Consider the following 17,077-nt stretch of genomic DNA (forward strand, 5'->3'; position numbering starts at 1 on the left):
AACGTTAGAACACGTGGCCTGAGCCCGGACTGGCGGCTCAGCGGATGGGAGGTTGTTCTGTCCACAAAAGGTTGCCGGTTCGGTTCCTGGTCAGGGCACTTACCTAGGTTGTGGGTTTCATCCCCTGTCAGGGCGCATATGGGAGGCAACAGATCAATGCTTCTCTCTCTCAAAATGATGTGAAGAAGAAAAGCAAAAATTGTAAAGAAGATCAGTCATAAACCTGTACGTATGAACAAAGCAAAATGATGGTTAAATTCACAAGGCAAAAGTACTAGGATTGTAAGGAGAGATTTCAAGACACATCTCTCAGAATTAGACCAAATAAAAAAGAATGATATGGAGGAATCATCAATAAATTTGAGTTAATAGGTGGAGATTCTTAAATCCATGAACAGAAAGCACATCTTTTCTTTCCTCACTTGTTTTCTCTTTTTAAAAAGTTTTTATTGACTTTATTGGGGGTGACATTGAAACATACATTCCTTATTATTCATGTGTCTCTGGAAATGCTACAAAAATTAATAATATATTTGACCACAAAAAAACAAAACCTGATCCAATACAGAAAAGTAGAGAAAAGTTCATATTTGTATCATAATCTGATAAAATTGGTAGTAAATAATAAAGGTGTGACCAACATAACCTAGACAACACTTAGATTAAAGAGGACACCAAGAGGGAAATTAAATTCTATTGGGAGAGCAGTGGAAATAAGAGTGCTCATTCCCAAACCTCTGGGATATAGCAAAACTGAATTCAGTGGAAAATTAAATGTCTCCATTACTGAAATAGAAAGACAAAAAGACCTACACACTCAGTGTAAGTACCAAAAGGAAGTAGGAAGAAGGAATCGATAGCAGACATGAATGATGGAGAACCGAGCCTACACTCACCCTCATTCCTGTGAGCAGGGGTGGTGAACTGGTCTTTGCAGACACCAGTGAACAGGAAGGCCCGACTCATCATGACTTGCACTTTCCTTGGAGCAGGACAAACGAGAGAGCAGAAATAGACAAGACCAGGAATGAGAAAGGCGCCATCACTTCAGGTTCAGGAGCGATTAAGAGCATCTTAAGGAAATTATATTCAATGTTAGGACAATAAGTTTGAAACCGGAAAGAAAGGGGTGCGGCAGGTGGCTAATTCCAGAAGCGGAATGCGGAGTCGGGAGCCTGGGCGAAACCTGGCGGGTCCGCCCCAGCTGGTTGACCATAGGCCGTTGCGAGCCTCTCTGTGCTCCGGTCAAATGGAGAGAAGGGGGTTCCTTCCTCTGGGGCGTCGTGAGGATTAGCTGAGTTAACATGGGAACGTGCACACAGTGGAGACTCAGTCAGGGCTGGCGTTACTGTTGTTGGTATTTTATTAAATGGTGTTGGCACAACAGGCTGTCCATCAAAAAGACAGTAAACATGGGCTTCCCTCTTACCTCATATGTAAAATAATTTCTTTACGTACTCAGAGTGAACAAAAAACAATAAAAATCTTACAAGAACATCCAGGGAATTAAATGAACCCAGGATCAGAGAGGACTCCGCGTCGAACTAAAACAGAGGCGTCCTATTCAGCCTTATAATCCTCTGTATGCAAGAGACACCATGAATAAACTCCACGCATAAGCGGAAGATGGAGGGAAACCCTGATAACTAGATGCTGTAGCTCAGAGTCTCACAGAAACTCGGACTCGGAAACACAAACAGGAGGGAGGCAGCACCAGGGGCTGCGCCTTCCCAGACAGGAATGCAAACTCAGGATTGGGAAAAGCGCTCCAGCCCCGAGGGCCTGGGGGTGCAGACTCGAGGACCCCCAGAGCTTGGGGTGCAGACCCGAGGACCCCCAGAGCTTGGGGTGCAGACCCCAGACCCCAAGGGACTGTGGAAAGCCATCTGGCAACACCTATGAAACGGAAACTGCAAATCTTCCCAGGACTCTATTCCATAGAAATAAAGTCACCTGGAAGGTTAAGGAAGCTTATGGAGCAGTGGTCTAAAAGTGGAAGCAAAGAGACGTCCCATAAATGGGGAGCACTATGGCCACGTGCATGTAAACATCATTAATATTCATTTTAAAGAGCCAGGAGAGCCGATGGAATTCATTCACCCGTCCTTCTGCCTTGGAGGGACTGTGCACACACACCACTGGGGAGGACAGAAGGCTCAGAAATGTGTTTGATAAGGCCCTATTGTTATTTCATTTTATTGACGAGAGAGAGAGAGAGAGAGAGAGAGAGAGAGAGAGAGAGAGAGAGATTGGTTTGTTGTTCCACATCTATGAACCCACTGGTTGATTCTTGTATGGGCCTGACAGAGATGAAACCGCAGCCTTGGCAAATGGGGAGATGCTCTAACCACCTGAGCTCCTGGGCCCTATTTCTGAAAACAATGACGAGCCCTCTGTGTCCCGTACATTTCACCTTTGTCGGATATCATAGCAGCGCTGGGGAAACGCGAAAACAACTAGAACCTGCGGTGCCGACACGGAGGGGTGAAGCCGCGCGCAAGGCTGACCTAACGCCCCTCACACGTGCCTGCTCGGCGATTATGCAGAAACCAAGCGGCTCCTGGCCATTTTGGTGTGAACTGTGCACTGTGTGTGACGGGGCGCGCCCCAAGCTTGCTCTGCCCGGGTGTGGCTCCAGCCCGGAGGCAGAGGCGGCGCAGAGCGGGCCGCGGGCTTGGGCCGCCCCAGGGGCTTGGTGCCGAGCTCACCGTGACTTGCACTTTGCTGCGGCCCGGCCCCCGCCCTCGCCTTCAGGTGCCACTGGCTGCCCTTTGTCCTGACTCAGGCCCTGGCTTCCTGGGCGCCTCCTGAGGACCCTGCAGACCCGCAGGTAGGGGTCAGGGTAGAGCGCAGTACTCTGCAGCCTCCGTCCGCCCCACCGGCCCGTCCCCCACGGCCCAGGCCCGGCCGCTGGAGCCGGCGGCTTCTCCCGCGGTGCCGGCGGAGGCAGCCCAGGCGCCCTCCTCCATCCCCAGCGGGGGAGGCGCAGGCGGGCCACGCTGCCCACCGCACCCCTCTAAGGAGAGGCTCTGAAACAGTGGCTGACTGACTGATAAAAACGAACACAAAACCACAAAACCCACCGCGTCTGCGTGCGGCTCACAGGTGGGCATTCAGAGCTGTCGGCCAGGCCCTGGCAGGTAGCTCGGCTGGTTAGAGCGCAGTCCCAAGCGCAGTCCCAATACCCCAAGGTGGCGAGTGTCAGTCAATGAATGCATACATGACAGCAAAGCCCCTCTTCCTCTCTCTCTCTCTCTCTCTCTCTCTCTCTCTCTCTCTCTCTCTCTCATTAATGAAAAGATATATTTTTAAAGAGTTGTTGGCCAGGACCCCTCCTGCCAACTGCAAGGATTGAAGGGGGCGCAGGAGGGGAACCCCTAGGCCAGAAATGCTGTGCAGCTTGCCCCACACCCGCCCCTCCTCACTGTCACTCCATCCTCAACCCAGGCCGCCCTGGCACTCAGTCCCACCGCGCACCATCCTGAAGTTCACGGGTAAAGAACCCGCCCCCCCCAAGCCGGGCCTCAGTGGGAGGTGACATGTGTGGGTACAAGGAGGGGGGGCTCACCAGGCCAGGGGGAGGGGGGCTCACCAGGCCAGGGGGAGGGGGGCTCACCAGGCCAGGAAAGGCCAGGGAAGGCCAGGGAGGAGCCATTGCAGGCACTGTGTGGGGGTGAGGAAGGAGAGATGCCGCCCATGGTGGCAGAGACAGAGACCTACGCTCACACATTAAACGAGGAAGACAAGCATGTTTGGAGGAGACCCACGCGGGGACATTTCAGGCACCTGATTAGCTCTTTCCGGGATATTTGGGAGGAACTTCACTTTCCAAAGTTCTCTTAACACATGTTGCCTCATTCAGATCCTACAACGGTCGCTGAGACCGGGGTGCAACTACCTTACTGATGGGGAATCAGACCAGAGGGTGTCCTCCCAGGTCACACGCTGAAGAGCTGTGACTCATCTCACCCTACATGCCGCCTCCAAGTGAGTTTTTAAAATAAACCGTTAACTTTAGAATTGTTTGAGATTTGCAGAAAAGTTGCAAAGATAGTTGGACGAATGAATCACATTAATGCACAACCAACTAACCGATGTTGGTGCGTTCTTAGTACCTAAGGCACACGCTTTGTTTGCATTTCCTCATGGTTCACCCAGGGTCCCTCCTCTGTCCAGGACCCTCTCCGCAGACGCCTCACATCCGCCATGTCTCCGTGGGCTCCCCGGGCCGGCTTTCCTTTCTGGTGACCTTGGTAGTTTGGAGGAGAACTAGTCCGGTGTTTTGGAGAATATCCCTTAATTTGGGTTTCTCTGATGTTTTTCTCGTGATTCGATTGGGTTATGGGTTTGGAGGAGTGAGACCACAGAGGTGAAGTTCCGTTTTGTCATGTCATATCCAGGGAGCATGCTGTTGCCATGACTTGTCCCTGAGGGTGTAGACCTTGACCTCCTGGTGAGCTTGTGTTCCTCAGCGCTTTCCGCTGAGCTGACGCCCAGCCTGTCCCCTGGCCCTTGGGCAGGGCCACACGCTCACCCCGCACAGAAGGTGAGGTCATGCTCCGCCTTCCTCAGGGAGCATTATCCACACAAGTTAGTTTGAATCCCTCTGTAAGAGAGATTCCAAAAGGCTTTTCAATTCATGTTTCTATTTTCTTAGAGTGAAGATACGGAATATAACATAAGTGCAGGGTGTCCCCCAAAACGTAAGCACCCTTTCAACTCATTCCTCGTTCCAGTGGGTTACATCTGAAAAGAAAGAAACACCAATTGAGCTGTCAGCTGTTGGAGTGTGCATATTTCTGGGACACCCTGTATTTAACAGCTTTATTGCTATTTAATTCAACACCATGTTATTCACCCATTACAGTGTAGAGCTTAAAGCTTTTTAGTTTGTGTGCGACCATGACCATGTTGGGCCTCCCTGAGAGAAGCCTCCTATCCATTAGCAGTCACCCCCCCCCCCACCCCCAGGCCCTTCCTCAGCGTCCTGACTCTCCTAGTGTTTCATGTGAATGGAATCCACAGTGTGAAGTCCCGTGTGACTGGACTTTCTCACTCTGCGTGATGTTTACAGGACATACCCATGTTGTAGCGTGTGCCAGAGCTTCACTCCTTTTAAAAACATTTAATGTTGACAGTATTGCATTGTGAGAATGGGAGCTGACATCCCTCATTTTCTCCTCCTACCCCCTTTGCACCCCGCCTCTGCCCCCACCCCAGGCCTTCACCACACTACTGTCTGTGTCCGTGGACTGTGCATATAAGCTCTTTGGTTAATCTCTTCCCTCCTCTCTCCCGCTTCCCCTCTGAGGCCTGTCAGTCTGTTCCATGCATCCTTTTTGTTCGTTAGATAATTTTGTTCATTACATTCCACATATAAGTGAGATCATGTGATACCTGTCTTTCCCCGACTGGCTTATTTCGCTTAGCATGGTACTCACCAGGTCCCTCCATGCTGTGGCAAAGGATAGGTGCCCCTTCTTTTTTACAGCCACATGGTTTTCCACGGTGTAGATGTACCACAGCTTTTTTACCTGCTCATCTACTGATGGGCACTTGGGCTGTTTCCAAATCTTACCTATCTTATATAATAAAAGTGTAATATGCTAAGTGTCCGACCTATTGGTCAACTGTTCCATCGACTGCTTGTCCAGTCGCTATGACGCACACTGACCACCAGGGGGCAGACACTCAGACCAGTAGGTTAGCTTGCTGCTGGGGTCCGGCTGATCTGGACTGGGTGAGAGGGCGGGACACACCGTGGAGCCCTCCCACGGTCACTCCCCTGCTGGCCGGCCCTCATCGGCCCCAATCACCGGCCAGGCCGAGGGACCCCACCTGTGCATGATCATGCACCAGTCTTCTAGTTGTAAATAAAGCTGCTAAGTGGTTCAATATTCTGATTGGTGTTTTGGAGACTGGATTCCAAGAAGTGGGATCAATAGGTCAAATGGCAGTTCCATTTTTAAAAATTTTTGTTAATCCTCACAGAGCATAATTTTTCCATCGCTTTTTTAGAGAGAGTGGAAGGGAGTGGAGAGACAGAGAGAGAAACATCGATGTGAAAGAGACACATCAATTGGTTGTCTCCCTCATGCTCCTCAACTGGGGCTGAGGATTGAGCCTGCGACTGAGGCACAGGCTCAGACAGGAATCAAACCCCAGACCCTTTCAGTCCATGGGCCAACACTCTAACCACTGAGCTAAATCGGCTAGGGTCCATTTTTTAATTTTTTGAGGAAACTCTATATTTTCCACAGTGGCTGCACCAGTCTGCATTCCCACCAGCAGTGCAAGAGGGTTCCTTTTTCTCCACATCCTCGCCAGCACTTGTCGTTTGTTGATTTGTTGATGATAGCCATTCTGACAAGTGTGAGATGGTACCTCATCATCATTTTGATTTGCATCTCTCAGATGATTACTGACTTTGAGCATGTTTTCACGTGTCTCTTGGCTTTCTGAGTGTCCTCTTTCGAAAAGTGCCTATTTAGGTCCTTTGTCTATTTTTTGATTGGGTTGTTTATCTTCCTTTTGTTAAGTTGTATGAATTCCTTGTAAATGTTGGAGATTAAACCCTTATCGGTGATAACATTGGCGAATATGTTCTCCCATGCAGTGGGCTTTCTTGTTGTTTTGTTGACGGTTTCTTTGGCTGTAGAAGCTTTTTATTTTGATGTAGTCCCATTTGTTCATTTTCTCTTTAGTTTCCATTGCCCTAGGACAGTGGTTCTCAACCTGTGGGTCACGACCCCTTTGGCGGTCAAACGACCCTTTCACAGGAGTCGCCTAAGACCAGCCTGCATATCAGATATTTACATTACGATTCATAACAGTAGCAACATTACAGTTATGAAGTAGCAACGGAAATAATTTTATGGTTGGGTCACAACATGAGGAACTGTATTTAAAGGGCCAGAAGGTTGAGAACCACTGCCCTAGGAGCTGTGTCGGCAAAGATATTGCTATGACAAATGTCTGCTATTTTGTTGCCTATGGCTTCTTCTAAGATTTTTTATGGTTTCCTGTCTTATGTTTAAGTCCTTTATCCACTTTGAGTTTATTTTTGCGTATGGTGTAAGTTGGTGGTCTAGTTTCATTTTTTTGCATGTATCCTTCCAATTTTTCCAACACCATTTATTGGAGAGACTGTCTTGACTCCATTGTATGGTCTTGCCTCCTTTATCAAATATTAATTGAGCATAATGGCTTAGGTTGATTTCTGGGTTCTCTGTTCTGTTCCACTGGTCTCTATGTATGTTCTTGTGCCAGTACCAGGCAGTTTTGAGAACAGTGGCTTTGTAATATGGCTTGATATCTGGTATTGTGATCCCTCCAACTTTGTTCTTCTTTCTCAAGATTGCTGCAGCTATTCAGGATCTTTTTTTTTATTCCAGATGAATTTTTGGAGAGTTTGTTCTAGGTTTTTGAAGTATGATGTTGGTATTTTAATGGGGATTGCATTGAATTTATAGATTGCTTTGGGTGGTATGGATATTTTAATGATGTTGATTCTACCAATCCATGAACATGTATATTTTTCCATTTGTTCGTCTTCTTCTATCTCTTTTTTCAGTGTCCTGTAATTTTCTGAGTACAGGTCCTTTACCTCCTTGGTGAAATTTATTCCTAGGTATCTTAATTTTTTTGTTGCAATGGTAAATAGGATTTTTTAAAAAATATATATTTTATTGACTTTTTACAGAAAGGAAAGGAGAGAGATAGAGAGTTAGAAACATCGATGAGAGAGGAACATCGATCAGCTGCCTCCTGCACATCTCCTACTGGGGATGTGCCCGCAACCCAGGTACATGCCCTTGACCGGAATCGAACCTGGGATCTTTCAGTCCACAAGCGGACGCTCTATCCACTGAGCCAAACCGGTTTCGGCGGTAAATAGGATTTTTTTTAAAGTTTCTCTTTCTGTGAGTTCATTATTGGTGTATAAAAAAGCCATGAATTTCTGGGTGTTAATTTTGTATCCTGCTACATTGTCAAATTCATTGATTAATTCTAATAGTTTTTTTGATGGAGTTTTTAGGGTTTTCTATGTACAGTATCATGTCATCTGCGAATAATGACAATTTTACTTCTTTTCCAATTTGGATGCCTTTTATTTCTTCTTCTTGTCTGATCACTGTGGCTAGTACTTCCAGTACTATGTTGAACAGGAGTGGTGAGAGTGGGCATCCCTGTCTTGTTCCTGTTCTTAGGGGAAATGGTTTTGGTATTTGCCCACTGAGTATGATGTTGGCTGTAGGTTTGTCATATATGGCTTTTATTATGTTGAGGTATGATCCTTCTATTCCCACCTTGCTGAGAGTTTTTATCAAGAAAAGGTGTTGGATTTTGCTAAATGTTTTTTTTCTGCATCAATTGATATAATTATATGGTTTTTATCTCTCAATTTGTTTATGTGATGTATCACATTTATTGATTTGTGGATATTGTACCATCCTTGCATCTCTGGAATAAATCCTACTTGGTCATGGTGTATGATCTTTCTAATGTAATGCTGGATCCGATTTGCTAGAATTTTGTTGAGAATTTTGGCATTTATGTTCATGAGGGATATTGACCTGTAATTCTCTTTCTTTGTATTTTCTTTATCTGGTTTTGGGATTAGGGTAATGCTGGCTTCATTCCTCTTGAATCTTTAGGAATAATCTGAGGATAAGTTTTAGTTTTTCTTTGAATGTTTGATAAGACTCCCCTGTGAAGCTGTCTGGTCCAGGGCTTTTGTTTGTTGGAAGTTTTTTGATTATTGCTTCAATTTCCTCCATAGTTATTGGCCTATTCAGATTTTTTGATCCTTCCTGATTGAGTTTTGGAAAATAATATTTTTCTATGAATATGTCTTTTTCTTCCAGGTTGACCAATTTGTTGGAATAGAGTTGCTCATAGTTTTTTTTTTTTTTATGATTCTTTGTATTTCTGTGGGGTCTGTTGTTATTTTGCCTCTTTCATTTCTGATTTTGTTTATTTGGGTCCTCTCTCTTTGCTTCTTGGTGAGCCTGGCTAGAGGTTTATCAATCTTGTTTATCCTTTCAAAGAACCAGCTCTTGGTTTTGTTGATTTTTAAAAAAAATCTCTATGTCATTTATTTCTGCTCTGATCTTTATTATTTCCTTCCTTCTGCTCACTCTGGGCTTTTTTTGTTGCTCTCTTTCTAATTCTTCAAGTTGCAGAGTTAGATGGTTTATTACCAGTTTTTCTTGTTTTTTGAGGTAAGCTTGTAGAGCTATGAATTTCCTCTCAGGACTGTTTTCATTATGTCCCATAGATTTTGGATTGTTGTGTTTTCATTGTCATTTGTTTCCAGGATTTTTTTTATTTCTTCTTTGATCTCTTTGGTAACACAATCGTTGTTTAATAGCATGCTATTTAGCCTCCAAGTGTTTGAATTTTTGTGATTGTTTTTATTGTAGTTTATTCCTAATTTTATGCCATTGTGATCTTGAGAAGATGCTTGCTATGATTTTAATCTTCTTGAATTTGGAGAGACTTTGCCTATGTCCCAATATGTGGTCTATTTTTGAAAATGTCCCATGTGCACTTGAGAAGAATGTATATTCTGTAGCTTTGGGGTGAAATATTCTGAAGATGTCAATTAAGTCCATCTGATCTAGTGAGTCGTTTAGGATTGCTGTTTCTTTGCTGATTTTTTTTGTCTGGAAGATCTATCCAGTGATGTTAGTGGGGTGTTAAAGTCCCCTATTGAGACTGTATTGCAGTCACTTTCTCCTTTAAAATGCAACAAGAGTTTTTAAAAATATATATTTAGGTGCCACTATATTGGGTACATATATGCTGACAAGGGTTATATTTTTTTGTTGAATTGATTCCTTTAATATTATATAGTGACCTTCTTAGTCTCTTTTATGGTCTTCATTTTGAAGTCTATTTTGTCAGTTATGAGTATTGCTACCTCAGCTTTTTTTCATTTTCCATTGCATGGATTATTTTTTCCATATCTTCACTTTCAGCCTGTGTGAATATTTTGTTCTGAGTGGGTCTCTTTTAATATGAGTCATATTTTCCTATCCATTCAGCTACCCTATGTCTTTTGATTGGAGCATTTAATCCATTTACTTTGAAGGTTATTATTGATAGGTACTTATTTATTGCCACTTTTTTCTTTATACCTAAGCTTCTCTCTCTCTCTCTCTCTCTCTCTCTCTCTCTCTCTCTCTCTCTCTCCTCTCTCCTTCTTATAGCAGTCCCTTTAACATTTATTGCAATGCTGGTTTGGTGGTAATGTTTTCCTTTAGGCTTTTTTTTTAAAACTGGGATGCTCTTTATTTCGCCTTCAATTTTAAAATTATTTAAAATCTAGCCTTGCTGGATAGAGTAGTTTTGGGTTCAGGTCCTTGCTTTTCATTACTTTGAATACTTCATGCCAATCGCTTCTAGCCTGAAATGTTTCTGTTGAGAAATCAGCTGACAATCTAATGGGAACTCCCATGTAGGTAACTTTCTGCCTCTCTCTTGCTGCCTTTAAGATTCTTTTTTGTCTTCAACATTTGTCATTTTAATTATGATGTGTCTTGGTGTGGGCTTCTTTGTGTTCATCTTGATTGGGACTCTCCTTGCTTCCTGAACTTTTGTGTCTTTTTCTTTCACCAGGTTGGGGAAGTTTTCTGTCATTATTTCTTCAAACAGGTTCTCTAGCCCTTGCTCACTTTCTCTCTTTCTGGGACCCCCACAATGTGGATGTTGTTGTGTTTCATGTTGTCTCAAAGTTCCCTTAAACTATCCTCCTGCTTTTGAATTCTTTTATCTTTTTGCTGATCTAATTGGGTGCTTTTTCTACCTTGTCTTCCAAGTCACTGATTTGATCCTCTGCTTCATTCAATCTACTTTTAATTCCTTCCAGTGTATTCTTTTTAAAAAATCTATTTTTATTGAGTTGGCTAACGTGGATGTGAGACCTGCTGGTGGGCAGTGGAGCCGGAGCTGCGCTGTCCTGGTGAGTTGGGCCGTGCTCTGCTTGTGGGGGCTCCGCGTGCTCTACCACCTCTACTCAGGCTTCCTGGCCTGCCGGTCAGCCACTTTGGACCTGTGCGAGATGCTGGCTGCCGTCACCATTTTCACACAACATCATGAATTTTCACTGTTAGTACTTTCATGTAAAATTATGTAAAATTGGGCTGAAGAAAAGATGCTTTCCTATAGATGTTTAATATTACTTTATACTTATATCACATTGAAAACAAAGTATTTTAACCCCTAATTCAGATGGAAAGCACAAGAAGCCACATGTTCGTTAATATGCAACAAATATTCTATTTATCTGTTCCTGAATATTTCTTATGGATTAAATAGAAAAAGCCTAAGTTGTTTTTTTCTTTGAAATTTTAATAACAGGTTCGCCAGCAGGTAGAGAATATAGATACGTGGTGTTTGCTTGTAATTACTTTGTGCGTGTGCGTGTGTGTTTGTACCAGGGGTTCAGCTTTCCTTGCATCTTGCCGTTGGTTTTCGTTTGCCCTGTAGACAGTGCGTGATTTCATTCTTTCCCTCTTGACCAACATGTTAGTCTTATGTGTAAGGTTTGGATTAAGATTTCAGGGTTAACAGTAGCATTTTAGTATATTTTCTCATTAGGAACAAAATATGCTATAAGACACTGCAAAAATGTAAACGATTCTATTATTAATTGAAAGTTATTTGACATTATATGAATTGAGCTAGCTTTCATTCTTTTCAAAAGCTTTGTTTAAGTACTTTTTAAAAAAATTTGCCAGGTTTGTACTAGTATATAGGGATTCTCTCACTGAGAATGAGTTATGGTTGCTCTTGCCATTAATAAGTGGATCTAACCTAACCAAACTCTCAAAGTAGTAAATTTTGAGATATTTTATGGTTGTCCTTCAGATTAAAATAATGGAGGTTGAAGTTAATAGTTGAAGCATTATTCTTCTATTCAGCATGCAAAATCTGGCTGGAAGAGAGGTTGTGGCATATTCACTGTATCACTAATCGGAACCTTGCTTTGTGAAATATTGGGATGTCTGATTTCTCTCACTGTGATGTCTGAAAACTTTATGTATGCAAACAATACCCATATTTCACATGAAAAAATATTTTTATTGATTCCATATAGGAAGGGAGAGGGAGAGATAGAAACATCAATGATAAGAGAGAATCATTGATCAGCTGCCTCCTGCATGCCCCACACTGGGGATTGAGCCTGCAACCCAGGCATATGCTCTGACTGGGAATTGAACCGTGACTCCTGGTTCATAGGTTGATGCTTAACCACTGAGCTACACCAGCCTAGCCCTTCTACTGTATTCTTGATGTCGGATATGGTATTCATTTTCTTCTGGTTCTTGTTCATAATTTCAATTTCCTTTTTTTTTCTATTTCCTTTTCTATGCTGTTGTAGTTCCCACTTAGTTCCTTGTGATCCTCACTAACTTCCTTGAGCATCCTTATAACCATTACTTTGAACTCTATACCTAATAAATTGTTTGCCTCTGTTTCATTTTTTTCCCTGGAGATTCTTCCTTTTCTTTCATTTGGGGGTTGTTCTTTGTCTCCCCGTTTTAGCTGTCCCTTTGTATTTGTCTCTATGTATTAGATAGAACTGCTATGCCTCCCAGTCTTCGGGGGGTGCCTTATGGAGTAAGTGTCCTGTGGGACCCAGTGGTGCAGTCTCTATGATCTGATCTGGATGACCTAGAGGTGCACCTCGAGGGGTATGTGGCGCTCCTGTTGTAATTGGGTCTTGACTGTCGCTGTTCCACTCATGGTGTGTATCTCTCCGCAGGTGGCTGGCTGTGCGGCTCCACCCCCACCACAGTGTGTGAGCTGTTGTGCAGGTGCTGACAGAGCAATACAACTAAACAAGAAACAAAACAAAAGCATACAATGATCCCTACAACAACCACACAAACAACTACAGAGCAAAAGGGAATTAGGAAAGGGAAAAGAAAGAAAGAATAATAAAAGTAAAGAAAAGAAAAGAATACAAGAAGAGAAAGGGGGAGGAAAAGAGAACCTGAGAGGGAAGAAGGGAGAGAAAAATTAAGAATAAAGAATAGGAAAAGGAACTGGTATGAAAGAAAGGAGAAAGGAAAACAATTCTGAAAAGGGGAAAAGAAGAAAAAGAAGACAGAAAAAAATTAAGAAAAGGAAAAAAGAAAGGAGACAGAAAAAATACAGTAAGAAAAGGAAAGAAAAGTAAGAAATATGAAAGAAAAAAAGAGAGACAAAATAATAGTGCAATAGAAAAGGGAGAATAAAGAAATAGAACGCAAACCAGCCACGCGGCGTTTGTCTTGGCAGAGTTCAGTGCCTCCTGGGAGCGCCCTGGGCCGTGCTCCGACGCTGACGGAGGAGGACTGTGTTCGAGGTCGTTTCTGGGCCTCCCTGGGGTACTTTGGTGCTAGTGACCGTCAGACACCGTCCACATTGGGCTCTTGGCAACCTGTTCGAAACTCCAAGCAACCCAGTCTGTGGCTGCCTCCACCGGGCGTGGCTGTGCCCAGGAGGGGCCAAGCTGTGCTCAGGATCAACTTGTCAGCAGCAGGGGTCCCCGAGGTGGGTCAGCAATCAGCCCAGGGCACCTGTCTCCCCTCCACTCGCTCTGCCTGCCGCCAGCCGTCACACTCAGCCGCTGAAAAGGCTGTTTCTGAAGGGGCTCTGGTGGAATCGGGAGGATGCGACCTCTGGGTCTCCCTTCAGATTTCCAGGGAGCTGGTGGCAGAGCCCCGCGTCGGAGACTGTCCCGGAATACCTCCCTGGCCTGGGCGGGCGAGGCCCTTGCAGCTCTCCCGCGGGTCTGCTGGAAGCCAGGAGTTTCTATCAGCTCCCCCAGGAGGGGAAAAGCACCATCAGGTTCTGAGGACCGTGTGGGGCATGGTCCACCCCAAAGCCAGTCACTGACGCCCCTGCAGGCTTGGCCACAGCCGCAGCCTCCTCAGCGAGCCTGCAGCTGCGGGTGGGCTGAGCAGGCTGGTGCTGCCCGAGGGGCTGGTGCCTCAGTGTGTGTGTGTGTGTATGTGTGTGTGTATGTGTGTGTGTGTGGCACAGGCCTCCCGCCCAGTCCTCCCGTCTCCCTCCAATGCCTCCCACCCAGGCTCTCCCCCACGGAAGCCTCTAAGCCTGTGCTCTGGTTTTTATTGTTGTTTTGTTTTAAAGCAGCAGTTCTCGCCGTAACCGGTTTGGCTCAGTGGATAGAGCGTCGGCCTGCAGACTGAAGGGTCCCAGGTTCGATTCTGGTCAAGGGCATGTACTTTGGTTGCGGGCACATCCCCAGTAGGGGGTGTGCAGGAGGCAGCTGATCGATGTTCCTCTCATTGATGTTTCTAACTCTCTATCTCTCTCCTTTCCTCTCTGTAAAAAATCAATAAAATATATTTAAAAAAAAATAAAGCAGCGGTTCTCAACCTGTGGGTCGCGACCCCTTTGGTGGTCGAACGACCCTTTCATACGGGTCACCTAAGACCATCCTGCATATCAGATATTTACATGACGATTCATAACAGTAGCAACATTACAGTTATGAAGTAGCAACGAAAATAATTTTATGGTTGGGTCACAACATGAGGAACTGTATTTAAAGGGCCAGCAGGTTGAGAACCACTGTTTTAAAGTGACTTTATCTCTGACAGACTCTCTCCCAGGCTGGATGTTACGAGGCTGCTGTTCTCAGCTCTGGCTCTGGGCTGGGGGCCCCCCTGGCCTGGGTTGGGCCTCGCTCAGCAGAGAGCAGCCCTGCAGCCAAGACACCCTCCTCGCCCTCGGCCCTGCCTTCCCACCCGCCTCTGCCTCTGGGGAGCTCGTGCCCTTCCTTGTAAAGGCCCCTCTTCAGCCGGTGACTCAGGGTTTAGTTGTATTTGCAGCTTGGTTCTGGGAGGAGGTGCAGGAGGGACCGGCTCACTGAGCCGCCCTCTGGGAGACCCCAGCGCCTTGCTCCTGCCTGTGGCCCAGGCGGGGCCGCCCCCTCACACGCAGACCCTGCACTCTATCTGCTGGTCAGTTCAGATGGGCATTTGTGTGTTTCCAGTTGGGGCTACTATGAGTCATGCTGTTATAAATATCCAAATGTAAGTTTTGTGCAGACAGATATTTTCATTTTTCGTGGTTACAGATCCAGGAGGAGAGCTGTGGGGGCATCCGCTGACTCTGTGTTTAACTCTGAGTAACTGCCTGACTGTTTTTCAAAGCAGCTGCACCATTTACACCCCCACCAGCAACGTAGGAGAGCTCCAGTTTCTCCTCACTCTCCACATTTGCTGTTGCCTGTCTTTTATTTTATTTTTATCTTTTAAAATATTTTTTATTGTTGGCAGTATTACAGGTATCTCCCGTTTTCCTCCCGTTTACCCGCCTCCAGCTCTCCCTCCCTCCCCAGTCTTCGCTACCCTATTGCCTATGCATATAAGTATATATGTTCTTTGGTTCATCTCACCTCGTTCCCCTTGCTTGTCTTAAAAAAAAAGCCATTCTAGTGGGTTTGAAGTCACATTTCATGGTAGCTTTCTGTTGTGTTGCCCTCATAACTGATGATTGCAAGCTTCTTTTCATGTGTTTATTGGTTATTTGTGTATCTTCTTTGAAGGAATGTCTGTCCAAATCCTTTGTCCATTTTTAAATTGGGTTGTCTTTTTATTATTGAGTTATAATAGTTATTTATATAATCTGACACAAGTCCCTTATCAGACAGATGATTTGCAAATATATTCTCCTGTTCTGTGGTTTTTTCGCTTCTTGACGGTATAATTTGCAACACAAATGTTTTTAACTTTGATGTAGTTCAATTATCTATTTTTTCTTTTGTCACTTGTACTTTTGGTCTTGTATCTAAGAAATCATTGTCTAACCCAGGAACATGAAGATCTACTCCTGTGTTTTCTTGTATAAGTTTTATAGCTGTAGCTCTTACATTAAAGCTGATGATCCGTTTTGAGGTAATTTTTGCATCTAGTGTGAGGTGAGGGTCCGATTTCGTTCTTTTGCATGGACTTCAGGCATCCCAGCAACATTTGCTGGAAAGACTATTCTTTCCTCATGGAATTGCCTTGGATTCCTTGTAAAAAATCAACTGCCCATAAATGCAAGGGTTTATTTCTGGACTCTCATTCGATTCCATACATCTATATGTCTGTCTTTATGTCAGTATCACAGTCTCGATTACTGTAGCTTTGTTGTAAGTTTTGAAATTGAACACTCCAGCCTTGTTCTTCTGTTTAAGATTGTTTTGTCTATTCTGGGTCCTTTGAATGTTAAGATCAGCTTTACTATTCCTGCAAAATAAGCCAGCTGGGATTGTAACAGGGATTGCATTGAATATATAAATCAATTTTGGGAGTAATACCATCTAACATTATGTCTTCCAATCCATGAACATGGGATCTCTTTCTATTTATTTAGGTCTGTTTAAGTTTAGTTAAATTTATATTTAAATTTATTCTTCTTGATGCTATTGTAAATCGGATTGTTTCTTCTGATCGGCATCCCTCCTCACAGTTCTTCCGAGCAGTCCTTCTCCCCATCCTCTCTACCTACAGTGTCTAATCTGCCCGGACCTGAGGAATCGGGTCGCCAGGTTGGTGAGAACTTCTGTGTAATGAGACTCAGTACATTCCAAGGCGGGCTGGAGGGCTCCGCTCTGAGGAACCTGGGTTCGACTGCTTCCTGGTGGGTTGCGTTGGGCTGCGTCACTTCTCAGGGAGACAGCGTGGATTGAGTGACTGAGCCTGCACTTCGGTGCCTGTCAAGCATGTAGGACTATTACTGCGAGGCCTGACAAAAGTCGCTCTAAGCCTGCGTTTCCCTCCTATAAAGCGGGGGTAATAACACCTTTCTTGTAGGATCACCGGTTCCATGCCTTCACGGAAGTGCTCAATAAACCGTGGCCGTGCCCGTCACTAGCAGCCCCCGCCCTGGCATGCTTGCCCTTATCTGGTAACTTCATGTTTGCCACTAAAAACCTTTTATTTGATCCTTAGGACAATTTATTATAAGGTTTTATGCTGCCACCCTAGCTCCTCGGCCACTTAATGTAAACTGAAGTCTGCGCCACATACCAATATAAAATCGTACATTCACATCACGACCATGAATCTAT

At 44.7% G+C, this 17,077-nt stretch overlaps 1 long non-coding RNA gene across 1 annotated transcript; it reads left to right on the plus strand.

Annotated features, from left to right (window-relative positions):
- The first annotated feature begins 2,928 nt into the window (after positions 1-2,928).
- Positions 2,929-12,909, plus strand: LOC111828410. Its single transcript, XR_002832275.1, has 3 exons — positions 2,929-3,105; positions 3,863-3,987; positions 12,773-12,909. It is a non-coding gene; the product is annotated as an uncharacterized LOC111828410 (long non-coding RNA).
- The last annotated feature ends 4,168 nt before the right edge of the window (positions 12,910-17,077 follow it).

This window comes from Myotis lucifugus, unplaced genomic scaffold (assembly GCF_000147115.1).
Source record: "Myotis lucifugus unplaced genomic scaffold, Myoluc2.0 scaffold_355, whole genome shotgun sequence".
NCBI classification, from domain to species: domain Eukaryota; kingdom Metazoa; phylum Chordata; class Mammalia; order Chiroptera; family Vespertilionidae; genus Myotis; species Myotis lucifugus.